Raw genomic sequence first — 7,145 nt, forward strand, 5'->3', positions numbered from 1 at the left:
AATGAAGCAGGCATTATCTCGTCTAGGTTGCTTTCTCTTTTTCAAGTACTTAAATTTTCTGAATGGTCGTCTTGGATTTGCAATACGCTTTGGTCTATATTTACCATATCTTTTAGATCTTCTTTTCTTAAAGGGAGTCCATGGTAATACAGAACGACAGACATTCAGATTTGGAGAGACATTGTAAACCTGTTTTTGCCAACACAAATATTTTACTTTTTCCCGACACCTGAATAAAAGATCTATCCAATATGTTTGCTCTATCTTTTTGCCTTGGGTTTCCAGATCTTTCATGATCATATCACCTAAATTTCCTGGCAACTTAGACAAGAATGAGATTTTTTGAGTGGAATCATTGGTGAGATTAGCTTTGTATACCTTGGACATATAATCACAACCAAATTGATCTAACTCTAAATATTTTAATTCCATTATTGTGAGATCTGTAATAAGTTTCTTTTTCTCATCTACAGGTTCAGGGACAAATTTTGTAAGCAAGAGAACTTCTACAGTAGCTAACCCAGAGGCTACAACATTTGTTCTTTCTTCATTTGTTCCACCCATCCACCAATCATACACAATACCGGCCATTCGTTTTTCTGCTAACAAGAAGATTGAATAGTTATCTAACTTGGAGACAACTTGCATCTGGTAGAGAGCACCAATCCAGACTCTGATGGATTCTGCTGGATTCTTGGATTTATCCAAATCTAAAACATATCCAGATGAATTAGTGGGAAACAAATCTTCTTCTACTCTTGGGTATTTGGCTTCTTTAAATACATTTGCTTTTTGGAGCGATGGCATTATAAAGGATGGAAACAAAGTAGCAGCATTTTCTAAAGTAGCCAATTCACTTTTGTTCTTATGGACAATAACTGGTTTTGGCATTTCTATTTTATGTCCAACTTGACTACTTGATTCAGCTACATTTTCTTCTTGAGATTCACTAGTATCCCAATTTTGAGGAACTTCCATGGTTTTGGAAAATCTCGGAGGCTGGGATTCTCTTTTCTTCTTTTCTCTTCTTCTTCTTTCTTTTTCTTCTCTCTTTTGCTTATTGGCCTGTTGTTCATCATGTAATAATTTGAGATTTGCGAGAATTAACTCACTCTGGCAACCTAAATCATCAAGCACATCTTCAACATATGCACACCAGGCGGTAAGATAATTACCGATTTGGTATGTCTGATCCAAATCATTCGGATTCTGTGCATTATGTTCTATTAGAGGGGCACAGTCAGCACGTGTGGCTGGTTGTCTAGATGATGAAGAGGTTGTACAAAACTTGGTACGAGGAGGCCACTTGCCACCTTTGACAAAACGACGATTGGCATATTTCCATTCTTCAACAGCAGGAAAATGACCTATACGATGCATTTTATTTACAGGAAGAAAAGGTTTTGACTCAGGTATATACAACTCAGTAGAAGACAACTGAGGCTCAGAATGACTGACTTCTTCAATTGTGGACAAATCATTACTACTAGATGGAACTTCACTTGGAGCAATAGGAAAAACATATCTTCGAGGCCTGGTTATTGGTCGAGGCACTTTTGGTTTGGCAGGAATTAGCTTTACTTGACCATTATCTATGGAGACTCTTTTTAACTTTGACTCAGGCTTCTTTTCATCTGCAATTGACTTGTATTGGAAATACCAAATTACTGGGTAGTTTAGAAGGATCATACAAAACTCCTTCAACCTGTGCATTAGATAAACCAACTGTGACACAGTCTTTTAAAACAGGTTGTTTCAGCTTTGGATGTGCAGTGTTTGTTAGCTGAAATGAAGCTTGTCCAATTACAGAAAGATATTCACTATCCTCAGCCATATTTAGACCTTGAACTCCAGTCAACAATTTCCAACAGTCTTTTAAATGAGCATCATTTAAACTAATAGCATAATCAGGATATATAGTTCCATATTGACATCCTGTGGACAGATTTCCCATTATGGTTCCAATCCTAGCATTATCATAAGTTTGATGACGGGTGTCGAACAATTCAGCAATGCAAGGGGTATTTATACCATGATGAAACAGTGGTGCAAGACCTATCCTTATACCTCCAAAATGAAGATAAAAATATTTTCCCTCCTTGACATACTGTCGAAACTTTTTTATCTCATCATCAGAAAATAAATTTAAAGCAAGGATTTGAACAGAAGGTCCTGAAACTTTGATAGTAATTTCTACTTCTTTCAAAAAGGTTTTTCTTTTCAGCACAAAAGACATAGGCAGTTTATAAATATCAGTAGCATGCAAAGCAGGAGGATTCCAATTTGCAGGATTCTCAACCACTTCATGATTTTCATTTTCATCTATTTCAGATTCATGAGACCTAGAGGAAACTTCAGTAATAACCTTTCTATCGATAGTAGAGAATGAGCGTAAAATATTGGCCATGTTTTATAAACTAAACCAGAGGCCGACTAAAGAAGCGTTTATCTACTCAGCACAATGTAAAACAAAGATGCTTTTCAAAGGCTACCTGGCTTTCTTTAGGCTCTGTCTGTAGTTTATAAACTCAGGACTAGAACAGGGCTCTGATACCAATTATTTGATGATGGACTCATGGTATCAGAGTTGAAAGCCTGTATAGAATTTGAAGAATTTGTAGATACTTGGTAAATGGTAGATTCTCAAGATGAAGTGTTCGATGTATATATTTTAACAGACACTTCTTTGTCTGATAATGAGTCCGTTGTTGATGTCAGTCAGAAAATGAATATTTGTTATAGTGAATGGGAAAGTGAACCCAGTGAACAAGAGCTTCACTATAGTGATGAATCAGAATCAGCAGATTATACCAAAGAATATTCAGATGATTCCTCCAGTGACATTGTTTCTTTAGCAGACTCAAAGAATTCCACTCGCGTTTTAGATTCTCTGCATCCACAACCTGTTCTGAATTCTTTCTGTCCTTATCCCAAAATAGTTTTTGCATCCTCTTCATCAATGCCTGTAAATACTACTGCTCGTGCTGATGAAAATGCATTTCTTAAAAAGATTGTAAAGTCAAATAATCTCCTTTATATTCCAGTTGAAGTCCAAGTGAAAGGTGATTGGATCTCTGTTGATGCTTTTATTGACACTGGTGGCTCCAATAATCTTGCCCGTCCATCTCTTTTTAAAGGTTTATGGAAACCTTTGCAGCATATTTTAGTGTCAGAAACTATTGGCAGTTCGGTCAATCTCACCCATTATGTGGATAATGTTTCTTTAAAAATTGGGGGAAGTATTGTCAAAATCTCTGCAATACAACATTATGATGCTTCTGCAAGTTTGTTCTTAGGGATGCCATTTATCAATTCAGTATTGCCTGTTATTATTAGTGAAGATAAAATCATTTGCAATATAAAAAAGAAGGCAGTAGCAGTCCCAAGGCTAACTTTGGCAAATTCTTAGGCAAGAGAAGAGCAGAGTCAAAAGAAAGTAGGTATAAAGAAATCAACGAATGAATCTCATGATTGGAGAGAAGTTTTACAAATCTATGAGACTAAATCTCAACCTACTCAAAAAGCCAATAGAAATCCTGATTGGTCTCCAGAACAAGTAAGCATATATGAAGAATTGCTAAAATGTTGTTCTAACAATCCTCAAGCCTTCTGGAAAGTTGAAAGTCCTCAACAAGAGATTATTACTCTGCATGATAATGGGGTAACTGGTAAGTTAATACCCTGCACCCCAGCTGAAGAAAAAGAAATGAGAAAGCAGATTGAAGAACTGTTAGATCTTCAACTTATTGAACGAAGCGGATCTCATTACTCCTGTTCTGCATTCCTTGTTCGAAATCATTCTGAAATAGTCAGAGGGAAAGATAGGATGGTTATTAATTATAAACCATTGAATGCCATCACTAAAAGTTTTAATTATCCTATGCCCAGGCAAGAAACAATAATGCAGAAAATCCAAGGCAGTAAGATTTTTAGCAAATTTGATATGAAATCTGGATATTGTCAGGTTCAGATTAAAGAAGAAGATTGCCATAAAATTGCTTTCACATGTCCTGTTGGTTTCTTTCAATGGAGAGTTGTTCCATTCGGTTTGAAGAATGCCCCTGCTTTCTTCCAAAGAAGAATGGACCATATCTTCAGTAAATATGATTTTATTGTTGTATATATTGATGACATTCTTGTACATAGCCCAGACCTTGAAACACACATGAAACATTTACAAGTGTTTCTTGAAGAAGCAAAAACACATGGTCTTGTGTTATCAGAAAAAAAATGCTTCTTTTTCAAGACAGTATTGATTTTCTTGGAATTCATGTTGGTCATGGAAAAATACATATGCAGCCACATGTTTTAACGAAACTGTCTGAATTTCCTGATCATTTGACAGATGTAAAGATGATTCAACGATTTTTAGGGATTTTAAATTATGTCCATAAATATATTCCTAATCTGTCTAAAAAAACTGCTCCTATCCGTCAACATTTACATTCGGGATGGTCACCTGAAGCTACTAAAGTAGTGTAGCTCTTGAAAGCTGAATGCCAGCATCTCCCAGCGCTTAAACCACCAGGTAATGGTTTTCTGATTTTGCAGACAGATGCTTCAGACAATTTTTGGGCAGCCGCACTTTTTGAAAGAAAGGGAGAAGGAGAAAAAGCTGAAGAAGTTCTTTGTGCTTATGCTTCAGGAGAATTTTTAAAACATCAAAAGAATTATTTTCCTGCTGAAAAGGAAACCCTTGCCATTTTTAATGGGATACAGAAGTTTGAAATTTATCTTGCTCCCGCCAAGTTTTTAATTAGAACAGATTCAATGAATTTTAAATATTTTCTGAATGCAAAAATATCAAAGCAGCTTGCGTGTGGAAGATTGTTAGCATGGAAAATGTGGTTCCAAATGTATGAGTTTGATGTTGAATGGATTTTGGGTAATTCTAATTTTCTAGCAGATGCCCTGACTCGAGAAATGAATAAAGTTCATGTTCACAGGGATGATATATTTAGCATATCAGGTAAAACTCCTGCTGATGACAATTTTGAAACTTTTGTTCAAAGATTCCGACTTCTAGAATTTCTTTTAGAAGATGTTACTCAAGAAATTAAAAAGCTGGTTGGTTTAAGATTGAGAAGAAACCAGTGGATTCAAAGATGCCAAGCATGGCAACACAAAAATGTTGGTGTTTTTCTGAATCTAGATGAAGAATTGGTAAAGGTTTATCCTCTACCAAATATGAAGGTGAAGGTATATTTTAAAACTCTTGATGATACATGGAGTAGTCACTATACAGAAGAAATGATCAAAGTTTTAAAAACTTTGAATTATTATCAGATTATTGGTGGAATTGATTTCTCTGTTGCTGTATATGTCTCTGCAAAAATGCTAGATCTAGAAGAAATCAATATGAATGAACTTGTTGAACGTTTCCTGAAATCACTTCGGATTCCTGATTTATTTGAAGAATTAGATGCAGCTTTTTTGCAAAGGTTTGATGAAAATTTTGCAGCTACTGATTCTTTCCCACAATATGAACTGTTTCAACCGTTTGCTGATTGGGAATTCAGAAATGGAAAGTGCCAAAAGAAGGTTCAAGTTCGAGCTTCTCAGTGTATTGAAAGAACACTCCAGTATCTAAGAACATTCTCAGAACCATGGGATTATCAGAGCATGGAATTTAGAAACCCTATCGTTCCTAATCCTTTTTCACAAGTTTATGGAACAAATAGTATAATGGAATCTACATTGGCAAACAATCCAGAAGAAATTAAAAAGGTTTCCAGTTGGCTTAAAGAGTTTCATGCCCTGAAGCTACCAGAAAAGGTTTCTTTAATTAAAACGTTAGAGCCAATGCAAGGAAGATGTGGGGTAATGCGACTAATAATCAATCAAAAGGCACTAATCACCATTAGTGTATCTGCAGGATGTTGGACCGAAGATGTGGTATGTCTTATAAATTTGCTTTTATCAAACAGGGTATGCTCATCAATGATGTTCGAAATAGGATGGCAAGAAAGAGGAAATATCAGTCATCAATGTAAATTATGGGTACAAGCAGCCATAGAGCAGTCTGTCAGCATGTTTCAAATATTCAAGTGGGAATTATTAGATGGAGTGGAGTTGTCAGTTCAGTCCTTGCCCGACTTTAGAAAAAGCAAGAAAGATTCTTTTCTTAGCATTGAAATTGATCCATTTGCTTATGTGAACAGGTGGAATAAAGATGATTATCTCTTTCCTCAAAAGAATCTAAGGGCCACTTCTGATTCTATACAGTTTCATACGGGACAATCTTCAAGGACAAAATTCGACACAGGACAAAGTTCACATGCACCACAAAAAGAAGAATCTTCAATAGTGATAACCAGCTCAAAAGGTAAAGAAAAGGTATCCGAGGAAAAAGAGACTGTATTTGTTGATGTGTACCAAGATGCTCAAGTACAAAACGACCCCACTTGGGAAAAAGAATACTTATCGTGGCTTACGTCATCATGGTAAAAGCCCGAAGATATGATGTCAAAACTTACATCCACATGGGAACAACAAAGGACTCCACCAGATTCGGATTTTGAAGCAGATTTTGATAGTGACTAAAGCGAAACCATACTTTGGTAGTGCGTCTTCTTTTTACAGTGCATCTTAAATTATTGTACTAAGAGAATATTAAGTAGACACCGTCATGACTAAGTAATGTCAGACAAGGACCCTCAATGATTCTCATATGTCTTATAAATAGGTGTGTTGTAGATAGTTTTGATCATCGTGTGTTTGAGTGTGAGTGTGGGTGAGTGTTTATTGTATCTGAGTTCTCAGAGACCAGAGACTAGACAAGCTCTCCTTCTGAGGCTTAACTTGGTATGTAATATTTTTCTTGAATTAATATTGAAGCCTGCTGGGCCGCCTATCTGAGGACAGTTCTGTTCCAAGATCATCTTAAGGAGTGATATTGTAAAGCGCGTTGCAGAAGCGAACGGGTCGCGAAGTCTGCGTATATCTCAGGTTGATGTGAGGAAAGCTTTGCCTTAACATCCACTTCAATGGTTCAAGTAAGTTACTGAGTCCATGATCATTTAATTGGTATCCTCATACCAAATTCTGTACAACCTCTTCATCATCTAGACAACCAGGCACACGTGCTGACTGTGCCCCTCTAATAGAACATAATGCACAGAATCCGAATGAATTGGATCAGACAT

The sequence above is a fragment of the Pinus tabuliformis genome, chromosome 1_1, assembly GCF_031772625.1.
Source record: "Pinus tabuliformis cultivar Carrire ecotype Pingquan chromosome 1_1, CPIR1, whole genome shotgun sequence".
In the NCBI taxonomy this organism is placed as follows: Eukaryota; Viridiplantae; Streptophyta; class Pinopsida; order Pinales; family Pinaceae; genus Pinus; species Pinus tabuliformis.